Source organism: Canis aureus, chromosome 1, assembly GCF_053574225.1.
Source record: "Canis aureus isolate CA01 chromosome 1, VMU_Caureus_v.1.0, whole genome shotgun sequence".
NCBI lineage: Eukaryota > Metazoa > Chordata > Mammalia > Carnivora > Canidae > Canis > Canis aureus.
In genome coordinates this window covers 55461183-55475134 of record NC_135611.1, presented here as the reverse complement: position 1 = coordinate 55475134, position 13952 = coordinate 55461183, and positions in this window count along the sequence as shown.

Sequence of the window (13952 nt, the reverse complement as noted above, 5' to 3'; positions counted from 1 at the left end):
TGTTGCCCCAAGATACTTCCCCCAATTCAAAGGCAGAATGCCTAATTGCCTTTATTCTTTATGTTCTGATCTTAGCTTAAGGATATGTGGTTTCAAAATAAGAATTGTCGGGGCTTGAATGACAAATACATGTAATTCCCAACCAACACTAAACAACAGTAGATCCTATATATGCATGTTCTTCAATAAAATAGTCAACTAAAGGCATGGGGTGATCCTGTCCTGTGCCTCCACACGTGAGGCATCTCCCTGAGAAGCCCAGGTGTGTGTGCGAGATTCAGGGGGTTTCTGGGGAGAATGGAGGTGGGGGGCTGCCAGACACAGGCACACATCTGTGGAAAAGAGCACTGATTCCCAATAGCAAAGCTATGGGCTTTTTCTTCTCTAGGCCCCAGATGGTGAGTCTCATGTGTGTGTTGTCTTACCACCTATGTTTTTTCCTTGGGAGAGTGGAAGGCCTTCTTCATGGATCACATCCTATTCTCCTTCAGATTCCTAAACTTTCTCAGTATCATTTTATTTTTGTCAATGCAAATTGACCAAACCTGTTAGAATTTCTAAAAGAAGGAAAGAGAGTTTTATGCAAGCTCGAGTGAGGACAGCGGCTGAGGGTATAGCACCTTCAGAAGAAGAGAGATCTCCCGGCAAAGAACATGCAATACAGGGTTATATGTGTTTTTTTTTCACCTGAAGAGTTACAAATAATCATGACGAGGACATTCCAGAAAGTTACAGACTTTATTTTATGCTTTTAGTGTGTGCAAGGCTGCCTGGCTGTGATCTCATGGGAACTTAAAGCTGTCTTACCTTTATGTTTGAAATGGTCTTTTTTAAAGATTATTTGTCAACTAAAGAGATATACAACATGTGCTCAGGGCAGAAACAGAACCCATGCTTTGAAGTTGGGTCAAATCATTCTGACCTTGGGAAAAGTTAAAGGACAGCTCCCCTGAGAGCCCGGGAGCAGGGCCCACAGACATTAAAGCTGAAAATCTCCTTTCTTTTGTCAGTTTCTTCAATCAAAAAACACATTAATAAAAAAAATAATGTGAGGATTTGTGGTAAAAAAAAAAAAGAGTTACAGAATCTAAATTACGTAGAAGTAACTATATAATGTGTCCTTGACCCTGGGACTGGGAAAATGTAAGATGGGACTTGCCCCAAACCCCTGGGGTTGCCACAGAGAGAACTGTGACACCACAGGATGAAGTGAGAGAACCAGCACGTCTTGTCCATCCCTACAGCCCCAGCCCCAAATGTGCAGAAACTGTCTAATTTCTTACTGTATTTCTATGCAAAAGATAGCATAAACTAATAGAGAAGTGATTTGTGCCAGTGTATTGGGGTGTGTTGGGAAGCTGGGGCTTCCAGCCAAAGCCTGGGTGGCTCTCTTCAGAGAAGGCACTGCTTCAATCTCCAAGGGGGACCAAACACAGCCACCTGCCCTTTTGTCCCCATCCAGGAGTGCATGCTACCACACCCAGGTCTGTGGCATGGGCTTTGCCCTAGAGCCTGTGTGGACACATTGAAGAGGCAGCCAGGCTCCACTTCATGACACACAAAGCTGCCTTTCCCAAGCATCCGCAGCAAGCACAGGGCAGAGCGATGCTGACTGAACATTTGTCATAACAGTCTGAGGATCATCCAGGCATGATGTCACGCACACACACATGTGTATACATACACGTGTATCATCAGTTTCAAAAGCCAGAGCATGATGGAAAAACACTCCCAAAGCAATGCTACAAATAAGCATAGCTTTTACTTCCTATACCCTCCTATGATTTTGCACTTCTTTGAAAATGTTTCTATGAATATTGCCTTGACCAGTGAGAGGTGAAATTTCCAGACACCAGCTCTTGATTTAAGATTGGCTCTCATTGATATTTGCTGAAGCTGAGTAATCTGTACATGGTGGTTCTTCATGGTGTTATGTCTACTTCTGTGTTTTTGGTTTTCCACAGTTAAATTTTAAAACAAAATCATTCCAATTCTTATGTAGTCGAATCACTAAGACTGTGTTATAAATGCTTTCATAGGCACTTTGGCTGAAAAAGCCCAAAAGGTACAAAACATAATAGCGTTCTTCTGAGAACTGTTTAAGGCTATGGATTTTTGTTTGTTTGTTTTAAAGTCTACTTTGCCCAATGTAAGTATTGCTACCCTAGCTTTCTTTTGGCATCCATGTGCATGATAGATGTTTCTCCAACCCCTCACTTTCAATCTGTAGATGTGTTTCAGTCTGAAATGAGTCTCTTGAGGCAGCATATAGATGGGTCAAGTTTTTTTATCCACTCTGTCACTCTATGTCTTTTGATTGGAGCATCTAGTCATTTAAATTCAAGGTCATTATTGATAGATACGTATTTATTGCCATCTTCAGGGAAATACAAATCAAAATTACAATGAGATATCACATCACACATGTCAAAATGGCTAAAATTAACAACAGAAGATACAACAGGTGTTGGTGAGGATGTTGGTGAGATGAGAAAGGGGAACCCTCGTACACTGTTGATGGGAATGCAAACTGGTGCAGACGCTGTGAAGAACAGTATGGAGCATCCTCAAGAAGTTAAAAATAGAATTACCATGTGATCCAGGAATTGTACTACTGGGTATTTATCCAAAGAATACGGAAATACTAATTTAAAGGGATACACGCATCCCGATGTTTATATCAGCATTATTGACAGTAGCCAAACTATGGAATCAGCTCAGGAGTCCATCGACTGATGAACAGGTAAAGAAGGTGAGGTATATATACATAATGGAAAATTAGTCAGCCATAAAAAAAGAATGAAATCTTACCATTTGCAACAACATGGATGGAGCCAGAGAGTATAATGCTAAGCAAAATGTCAGTCAGATACAAATACTATATGATGTGAAATTTCACTTAGATGTGAAATTTGAGAAACAAAACAAACAAGCAAAGGATAAAGAGTGACAAACCAAGTAACAGATTCTTGACTATAGAGAATAAACTGATGGTCACCAGAGGGGAGGCAGGTGGGGGGCTGGTTGAAATAAGTGATAGTAAAATAAAATAAAATAAAATAAAATAAAATAAAATAAAATAAAATAAAATAAAATAAAATAATTTTAAAAGTATGGATTTAAAAAAAATAAAGGACAATGCTTTTTTTCTTGAAGGAACATTTATAAAAAACCGTTCCATTCTAAGTCACCAACTGCCCTCTGACCTCCTGCTCTGACCACAGCCAAAGGGCATCTCTAAGATCAAACTTCATTTACCGAAACTTCATGGAACATTCTAGAAGTTTCTTTCTCATGCCCAGAGGGTTTTCTCAGCCTCCAGTCAGGACCTGACCCAGTCGTGAGGCCTCAGGTTGGTGGTGGGTTGATACTAAAGTGCTTTCCATTAGCACCCCATGTCCCTTCCAGAACTGGTTGGTGTCATTTAGGGGGGTTGGGGTTCCTGGCTGACGAGGAGGAAGTGCTATGTCTTTCCTGCCCCACTGCTGCCTGTGTGGGGGTGACGCTGCCGGTCAGTGGCTCCACAGGCCTCCGCTGCCCCAGAGGGCGTCCAGGCCTCCTCAGGACCTCTCCTCAGCACTGCTGGAGTCAGCCTGGCCCACTGCGGGAGAAGTCAGCCCCTTGGACCAGGAACACCCCAAGACTCGGGGCCAGGAGCCCACGTGGCTCACTCAGAGAGGTGGCTGGTCCTCCCGGGGCTGCCTTGTTCCTCCTCTGTGGCTCTCTTGGGCAGTCAGCATCTAGTTAACCTTTTAGTGCATGCATTCTGGGTCAAACAGTGAGGGGTTGTCACCATTTTGTTGTTAACTTTCTCCTGCTGGCACCTGTTCCCCGAGCACTCCCCAGCATACACTTAGGCGCCGTGGGAGGGGCTGAGCGCTCCCTGAGGGGTGCTCGGGTGGGGCATGGTGTCTGGTCTGGGAGGTGAGACCGGGCTGACCTCCTGCCCTCTGCATGGGGAGGGTGGCTTCTGTCTACCTGACCCCACCGGAGACCCAGGGCCAGCCCCTGAGTGTCCAGGTGGGCCTCACCTCGACCTATGAAGTATGAGTGCCATTAGGTTTTTCTGTACTTTAAGGCACTTTGGGGGTCTTCCTCCATTGTCTGCATCAGCTAGGGGTGGTAGGAGGACCCCACATCCGGGGTCTCCTCTGCTCGGAGTTTTATTCACCTCCTGAGGCTGTGTGCGCTCAGACCTGCCCACCCGGCCGTGGAAGCAGGTTCACCTGGGAGCCTCCCTCATGGTGGTATCCCAGGCTCTCCTCGGCTGCAGGGGTGTCCTCCCCAGGGTGGGGGTAGGGATCTCAGCTGCTCCATCTCTTCACCAAGGGTCTCCTTGTGGCACTAACCCCCCCACCCTGGGCCAGCCACGCCACTGTCTTCCCTGAAGATGCCCTGGATTCTCCTCCTGGGGCAAATGCAGCTGAGGCCACTAGTCAAGGAGGACCCTGCTGGGCATGAGGCTTCTGGGTCCTTCTCACTGCAGACGGGAAATGTGGTGTGTGAATTCCCAAGGTAAAATCGAGACTGCGATCCCCTACACTGAAGTTTACTAACCTTTATCTTGCCTAAGTAAGGCAGCTACGTGAGTACGCGTGGTGACGTGTCGGAGCAGTACGTTGATGGAGCGCCATCCGGGAAGGGCCCGGGCCTGGGCGCCCTCTCCTCTGTCCGCGCAGATGCGCCGCATTCTAGTGAAACACGCACGACTGTCTTGAGTTCCTAAAACAACTGCAGAATCATTGTGGTGAAACGTGTGATTTGTGGGGATAAAGGGAACATGAGTCCCAAGACAGAACCTCCAAAACGGATTTTAAAACACTTCTGAATATCATCTGCATTCCCGCACTGTACGGTGGGAACACAGAAGGGGAAATGCTGATTTTTTGCCAGTTTTCCAGGTGTCCACTCAGTCCAGGCAGGTGGTGTTGGGGCGATGTGGCACATCTTAGTGGACTGGAAACTCCACGCTTCCTTTGGTTTCAGGAGCTGGGTCTGAATGTCATGAGTGGTCAGCTGCTTGTCGCGTCCTCTGTCCGATGCTCTGTGAGAGGTGAACGTGGGGAAAGGCGATGCCCTCCCAGCTGAGAGGTGAGGCGCCCAGACAAACCCGTCAGATCTGCAGTCAAAGAGCACATCCACTGCACCCCAAAGATTTGATTGTTGAAAAGCAGCTGGGGGAGTAGAGGATGCTTTTCATGGTAACTTTGTCTTTTCTCAACAGAGAAAATTGTCCAGTGATTGTAAGTCCAGTGATTCTCAACAGAGAAAATTATCACCATACTTTATCCTAGTTTGACTTGCTCTGTTTTTGCAGAGGGTCATGAAACGAGGAGGAAGACTGCAGGCAGAGTATGAGGCCTGGAGAACAGGAGGGAGGTGTCCCCACCTAACCAGGCCCGGATGGGACACCCCTGTCCAGATGAGCAGTGGCTGCATGACTTCCAGTGGGGAGCCCGGAGCAGACTTCTCAAACCCGAAGGTTCTTGGATGGAGAGATGACCGTGTGGGGCGAGGACTGCCCGGGACATGGAAGCAGGTGGCCTCACTCTGAGACCGAGTCTTACGTCTTTGCAATCCTGTGTCCTGTGGACACAGCTGTCCATGGCTTTCTGCCATTTCTAAACCACAGTGACTGATCCCCATTTTCATTTCACTGCTTGTTGGTTTGTGAAATCACCCAGCCTTTTAGCAAACAACTCCATCTTTCATGCCTGAAAAACAGCATAGTCACCAGGAGAGCAAACATCTCCTCATTCCAAGTCCCACAGCCCGCAGAGCAGCAAGGGGTCCAAGTGGAGCTGACATGTTGCAGAGGACCAGAGGCATCGCAGGGAGGGACAGGGACAGGGGACAGGGGCAGAGCCGCATGTCCCCAGCAGGAGCTATTCATCTTAGATAGTATTTGTGTGCAGAGCTGTAGGGGTCTAGCTGAGATTTCTGGCTACTGTTGACCTGAAAGCAGCTGAGGAAAGTCCTGGTACAAGGCTAGCAGAAACCCTGGGTGCCTTGCAAATTTAGTCCATTTCTCCAATGATGAACTCCAAAGGTACCCACAAATGTCGGTCTAGGTTCATGTATGACAAGGCCTACTGACCTGCCTCCCCTGCACGAATTTCTTACTCCATCACATGGAAAGTCTCTAACTAAACACAGCAGGGTCTCCTTGAAGGAGGAAATGAACTGTATTTTTGATATTGTACCTATTGGATAGCCGAATATTTTATTATTATTAAAAAGGTTATTTATATTTTTATTTTTATTCTTATAAAGATTATTATAAAGATTCAACATTAAATAAAAAATACGACACAAACACAGAGAATGTCTTCCCTATTTTTAAGGAAAGAGTAGCTGACGTGGGGAACCTATCTCTGGATTTCCCAACTTAGTAGAAAACAGGATCCAGAATTTTATCTTTGTCATGAGAAAACAATAAGACAGATCAACACAGAGGACCCTTCTGCAAAACAACACGTGAATATGGGGAAGACAGGAAGGGGAGAGAGGAGCTGATGTCGTGACCAGTCCTACAGCAGAAGAGAAGCAGACCCCAGAGCTGCGCCTGTGAGGTGCGGGACCTGGAGGATCCTGAACCCAGAGTAAACACAAAGGCAGAGAAGGAAGAGGTCACTGGGGCCCAGGGTGGGAGGTGAGCATGGGCTGCACCTGCAGGCACTGACTTGTGTCTGCTCAGCCTCCCTGAGTGTGATACTGCGTGGGTCATGCAGGAGAAGGTCCTTGTCCTTAAAGGCATGAGGGCCGAGGCACCACGGGGTCTGGAATCACCTCTACAGCAATTCACATGCACCACACGGACCTGCACATGTGCACATGCGTGCAGAGAGAAAGCAACTGGCCCAGGTTTGAGCAGAGATGCAGTGAGGTGAAGGTCCATGGCCGCTGCTTCCATTATCCTCGATCTTCTCTGTGGGTTTGAAATATTTCAAAATAAGGGGTAGAGGAAAAAAAGCATCAACACAGGCTTTGTAAATACCAAACAACAACAGCTTAGATTTAAAGAAAGTAAAAGGATTTCTTGTGGGGAAGGAAAGATGCACAGGGAAGGCACTGCTAATTTTTATTACGGATCCCACAGAACCTCTTGCTTCTGTAAGTTATGTGCACTATAATTTGATAAAAAGAGAACTTCAAAAAATTATAGTAGATGGACTTTAAATTTCTTTATTATGGTTAAAAAAAGAAATAAAAACTATATTTATGAAAATAAAAAAATTATTTTGCTCTCAGTTTTGAGAGCATACCTATGAAATAAAGAATGAGAAATATGTCAACATAAAGTCATCTATATGTTCACTTGGACTCCATGGAGCTTATTAAATTTAAATATTTTTCCAATGAGATTTTAAACCACAACATTTTCAAATAAAATGTAATTACTTCACCTACTATTTATATGCAAGGCCAATAAATGCATTCAGAAATGTTCTCGCAACAAACAGAATTGTCACACTTTTCCTGATAGCAAAATAGGGACCCTTCATCAACGGTAACCTTATGAACACATTCATGGCCCCGTGAAGGGAAAATGCAGGATGCTTCTATTCTGCTCATCTTTATTCTCTAACTCCTCAGATATGAGCGGATCAGCAGTCTCATGGGCTGCTAATGAGCAGGTCACTGAGGTCAAGGACAGACAGAAGACGCGGTCCCCGGGCTCTCGGAACCTCGGGCACACCCGAGCCGTCAAGTCTCAGCTGCAAAGGGACCGCCAGCGTGTGGATGGCACAGTGCTGACCAGAGTACTTCCTCTGGGAGGAGACCCCAAGGACAGCTTGAGCTGAGGCGTGCTCCTGCAGGGTGAGAGAAGGAGGGCCTCTCCAGACAGAACCATCGAGCAGGGGACCTGTGTGGAGGGCAGCCCGCAGGACAGCGCATTCTCCAGGAGCATGTGGCACGAAGCTGAATGTATGGGGTGGGCTCCGACTGCAGGGCTTTCCAGATCCAGACACGTGGGCCTGGTTGGACTTGGTGTGAGAAACAAGGGTAGCCGTCCAGGTTTCCCAGGACGGAACGCCTGGATTGTGAGAGCTGATTCTGGCAAGAGCATATAAATATTAAGAAAACATTAGTAGGGCAGCCCAGGTGGCTCAGCGGTTGAGCGCCTGCCTTTGGCCCAGAGCGTGATCCTGGAGATCTGGGATCGAGTCCCACATCGGGCTCCCTGCATGGAGCCTGCTTCTCCCTCTGCCTGTGTCTCTGTGCCTCTCTCTCTGTCTCTCACGAATAAATAAATAAAATCTTGAAAGAAGAAAGAAAGAAAGAAAGAAAGAAAGAAAGAAAGAAAGAAAGAAAGAAAGAAAGAAAGAAAGAATTAGTAGCCCAGTGACACAGAGTGAGGTCTATGTCCCTGTGTTTATGTCATCAGCGTGCATAAAAATTGTCATCAGCAGAGGAAGGGGCCCCACGGATGCCCCACAGCCTGAGCCCTGAAACCCGTGAGTATATTACCTCACCTGGCAGGGCATATTTAAATTAAGTCAGGGCTCTTGAGGTGGGCGATTACCCTGGGCCACCTGCATGATTTGCGTGGGTCCCCGCAAATCACTTGTGTCCTCTAAGGTCAGAGTCTGGGGGAGGATGTGACCCCAGAGTAGGAGGAAGAGAGAGAGGTTTGAGGAAGTGATGCTCCCCTTTGAAGGCAGAGGAGAGGCCACGTGCCAAGGAACACAGGTGCCTCCGGAAGCTGGAGAAGGCAGGAAAGTGTGTTTTCCATGGAGCCTCCGGAGGAGCACAGGCCTGCTGACACCCTGGCCTAAGTCCTGAGAGTCACAAGTTGGACTTCTGGCCTCTGCCTCCATGAGAATTACATGTTGGTTTGAGCCTCTAAGAGCGGTGATCTGTTGCAACAGCCATAGGAAGCAAATAGAAGGAGTAAGAGGACACTGTTTAAAATGTGTGTGTCTGAGCCTTACCCACAGAAGTTGGGAAGTAATTGAAATGAAGAAAATCAAACGCTCCAGGTCCATGAACGATAGGACCCATGTGGCACAGATAACAAGGTTCTGAGAAGGGAGGAGTGGCTGTGTCAGTGATGCTCTGATTTCCTACCAGAGGAAGGAGCAGAAGGTATAGAGTCTCAGATGTGGCACTCTGCAGTGTGGTCGACCAAACACCTAAATGCTGGAGGCCTTGAGGGCTGTGGGTCCCCAGCTGAGCCCCAGGGGGTCACGGTGCACCACAGACAAGTGAGGTCACGGGGTAAAAACCAGATCTGGCTGGTGGAGGCTTGAGGAGGGAAGAGAAGGGCAGGCTTTGCCCCCAGGACTACAGACCAGTGACAGGAGGAGAGAGATGACCTGGCTAAGAAAACAGTGGGAGCAGGAGAGACCCGAGACACAGGCTTTCAGGGCACAAGAGTCGTTGGAAGCGTTTTGTCAAGAGTGTCGACTGTGGCTGGTGGTTCTGGGCATATGCAGGAAGGACAAAGGCATTAATTGGGGGAACTTGGTCCAAGCCAAGGCAATAAATCTCCAGGGGGTTCAGTTTCCTCATCTGCAAAATGAGAAATTGGGGTTAATGTCTAAGAGCTCATTTGCTCCATAACAATACTGTGATTCTGTGATTTGACAGAAAGACCATTTAGAGCTGATGACGCCCACTGAAAAAAAGAGTTTGAAAATACACTAGTAACTGCCTAAAATAATCCCTGAGAAAGAAAAATTGGACTGCCCAGATTACAATATTCTCCAAGTTCTGGAAAATGTCTAGTTAACTGTAGCCAAGATGTCTTGACTGTCTTGGATGTCTTGGGCATAATTGTCCCCCCACTCCACTGAAAGCTTCAGGTTGAGAAGCCCAGCTAGTCCTGAGTGGGGTCCTCTGTGAACATCAGCTCCTCTTCTCTCCCTGCTGTGGGCAGATCCCTCATCCCGTGGAAGTCCCCTCTCAGCCTTCTGAGTATCAGGTCAAAAGACCTTTTGCTCCCTATGTTCCCCAAACTGTAAGAACTTCAGTGTGAATGTGGTTTCAGTTTTCATTTGAGTATAATAAAGGGAGAAGGGTACTGGGTGATAAAATGTGATTTCTCTATGGATTCCCTCCCCTCCAAGCCCCGTGGGGATCAGCACTGGCCCACAGGAGGGTCGGTTCATCTGGCAGCAAGGCTGTGGAAATGTCAAGCTTGTCATGACCTCCAGCCCGAGAAACAGGAAAATGAGGGCTTCTCCCCAAACTCATACCTCAGTAGCCAGAGCGTGAGGACAGAGAAGGGAAGAGCAGGGGGTGGCACTTCGTGGGGATCAGGTCCCTAGAAGTGTATTTTATTTTATTTATTTATTTTTATTGGGGTAAGTACCTCAAACTTTATGATCATCCTTCTTTGACTTCTGATGATACAAACTGATATGCCCTCATGATTATCCAATTTTTCCTTATGTATGCTGCAGTCTGTTACTGTGTGTCAGATCACCTTGACTGTCTCTCCAAACTTCTCACTTAATTTAAAATTGTGCTCACATTACTTTGAGAAGTGCATTTTAATCAGAATTAAAAACACTCCCATCCATGTGTCAGCTCCTCAGCTTGCTGACAAAGCACGAGGCCCATGCATTTGGTGGGATAACCTGTCCCTCGTGAGTCCGCCAGAGGAGCTGCCTGGTGTCTCTCTAAAATATAAATAAATAAATTAATTAATTAATTAATTAATTGCAGATTGAATGGAGGGAAAAGCTGTATTGTAAGCTGCGTGCAGCTTGTTCCCATGAAATCCCAGAAGGAAATTCTCTGTACGGCTGGATTGTAAGTGATGTTTTTCCTATTTACCCTATAGTTGCCTACATCTTCCATATAGAAAAGGTCACTTCTGTAATCCGAAAATAATTATAAATTTAAGAATTCAATTATTAGGTTGTGAGTTTGCATCGTGTTGGGAGAACCAATCCCAATAAGGGAACTAGTCCCAATGTCCACTATGCTCACCCAGACTTCAGAAGCTCTCCTGGGGAGGAGAGGGAGAGGATGTTTGTGTGATTAGAATCTTGCCACTGACTTCCTGAGAACGAGAATTTAAAGATCCATTCCAACAGGTCTTGCAGCTACGGAAATGGCATTGGCCCATTTGAATGTCAGGGGAGTTAGGAGACTCTCAACTCTAGGAAACAAAAAAGGGTTGCAGAAGGGGAGGTGGGTGGGGGATGGGGTAACTGGGTGACAGGCACTAAGGAAGGCATGTGATGTGATGAGCACTGTATATTATACTATTGAGTTTGTCAAATTGAATTTAAATTAAATAAGTTAAAATAAACAAATAATGAATAAATAAATAAAACTAACTTTTAAATCTAAAAAAAAAAAAAAAGAATGTCAAGGGAAAGAACAGAAAGTAGAGGAAGAACCAGCTGGGGAAGGGGGGTGGGGATGGCCACCAACCCTCCTGGGATCCCCACCCTGATCTGGGAAGTTCTCAGGGTGGGGATAGGGAACAAGCACAAATGATAGCTATGTTTGACACCATTTTTTTTTTAAGATTTATTTATTTGAGAGAGAGAGAGAGAGAGCATGTGAGCTGTGGCGGGGGGGCGGGCAGAGGGAGAGAGAAAGAATCTCAAGTAGACTCCGTGCTGAGCACTGAGCTCAATGCAGAGCTCAATCCCAGAACCCTGAGATCATTACCTGAGCCAAAACTAGGAGTTGGACGCTTAACTGAATGAGCCACCCAGACACCCCAACACCATTTATATTTAAAAATGCATGTGTGTCCCCACTGGGGATGTCACAGCTCGTGTCTTCCGTTTTCATTGTGCATTTCCATGTTTTCCATTTTTATGCATTGAGAATCTATCAGACATATAATCAAATAACATTCAAAATCATTCTGTAAAGATTCTTCAAGGGTCATAAATGGACTGGACCATGGTCTATGTGCCACAGATTTATTGAATGAACAAACAAATGAATAGCATACTTAAAATCATCAGGTTCACAAAAATCTATTTAAAAATTCCATTTCTTGATATGTTCAATCCATTTCTCCAGCAGCAATGAAACAACACTTCTGAAAACCTGGTCCCATTCATCAAGGCTGCTGTCAGTTTTGCTTCCATCCACATCTTCCTCTTGGGCATCCACTTTGGAAGAGTTAGGGGTTTTCCATTATTCTGAACTTGAAACTCTGTTTAATTTTAACATGGGCCAAAGAAAAAGTGGCAGGGTTTTTTAGTTAGTTTGTTTGCTACGAAGCATCTTTCTACACCTGACCGGTGTTAGAGTTTGAGTATAATAAGTCAAAATTTTATTTTTGTAAGACTAACATTTTTCTATAACAGTAACTTGTGTTCGTAGCGATTTCTTATGCCTGAAGTACTGGTTACATTTGTCCTTCACTCCTTTGGTGGTATTCTCATTATAGAGATATTCTGCGGTTGCTAAAATTCTTTTACGGAAACCCTAAATTCAGATGCGTACTCCAGGATTATCACAGTCACATTCATGTGACTTCCGTGCTCTAAGATTGCACTTCCAACTCCTTTTTCTAAAACAATACCATTTTTCTAGGAAATGACCATTGGTCCCTTCCCCTAATGAAGGCTCACCCTCCCCAGAGTGGGAGGTGAAAATAAGAGAAGTGAGGAGTCACCAAGTCTTAGACCAGGAGCCATACCCCACTGGGGTAAGGTAGGTATTCTTCAGGAGGAGGGGAAGCAGGGTTGCAGGGACTGGCAATTGGATATGGCAGCAAGAAAAGAAAGCAAGATGTAGTGAACTTTTGAGAGTCTCTAAGACAGCCAGTGGCCAAGGTTAAGAAAACAACCCCAGCCATGGGCCCCGTGCCCCCCGCCACACTGTCCCTGCCCCAGGCCTCATCCCAGCATCCCTGACTATAATCTTTCTCCTCCTTCCCTGATCCCATTGTCCCTATCCCATTTCAGTTGTACCTACTACTTAATTTCATCATGCATTCCTTACAAATCTGTGTGTATTCCTTGGCCTTCCCTACCGGATATAAGTCCTTAAAGTTAGGAAATATTATTAACATTATAAATATTTGTATCCCTAGCACAAAAGGAACAACACATGACACATTCTAAATTTTTTTGAATAAAGAAATGTGTAGTAAAGTGTTTAACTTTGCCCAAAATAGCTGTGACCTTTGGCCTCAGCTGGTGGGAGGTAGTCTCTGAGCCCTTGGAAGGTCATGCTGGCTAGAGATGTCTTTTCCTCAAGAGCTCTGGGCCAGCCACATAGTAGTACTGTGATGAGGGGCAGGGACTTTGGGCCACACACATCAGGTGGCCCCCCAGAGGGAAGAGCCTGACATGGGCCTCATGGAAAGTCAGGCACACTGATGTGTCGGACCTCAACAAGGCTGGGGGCTCCCCCAGTTGACAATGTTGGGTGTGTGTTGTCACATATTGATTCTGGGAAAGCCACCCTATCCTGACTCAGTGAGGATGACAAAGGAACCTCTCTACACTTATTACTTCCCTGGACCCTGTCCCAAGCACCTGCTCCTTCCCTCGGTGGATCCCAACCTGTGTCCTTTCTCTGTAACAAAATGGACTTTGAGCAGAACAATGGGTCCTTCTAGAGAATTATAAAACCTGGGGGTGGTCTTGGAGGCCCTTGACTTACAGTTGGAGTCTGAGAGGAAGCAGTCTTGGGGGGACTTCCCTGTCACTCTTAACCCTACCACGGGCTAACCTCACAGCAAGTGATAGGAAAATCTAATTCAGAGTAATTATTCAGTCTATAAAGTCTTCCATCTGGTTATCTTCAGACATAAAAGAAAAACTGGAAAGGAAAAATAGAATTAAATATATGTGTTGGTTTGAAGCAGTGATTCAGCTTTCATTTAAATTCAAGAAAAGGCATGTAAATAAAGCATAAAAACTTCTCTGTAAGAACAGAGGAGCTTCCTTAATTGGCAGAGCATTGAAGAAATAGTAAGAGTGATTGAATATACAGTTTTTCTGGGGATAATAAAATTGAAC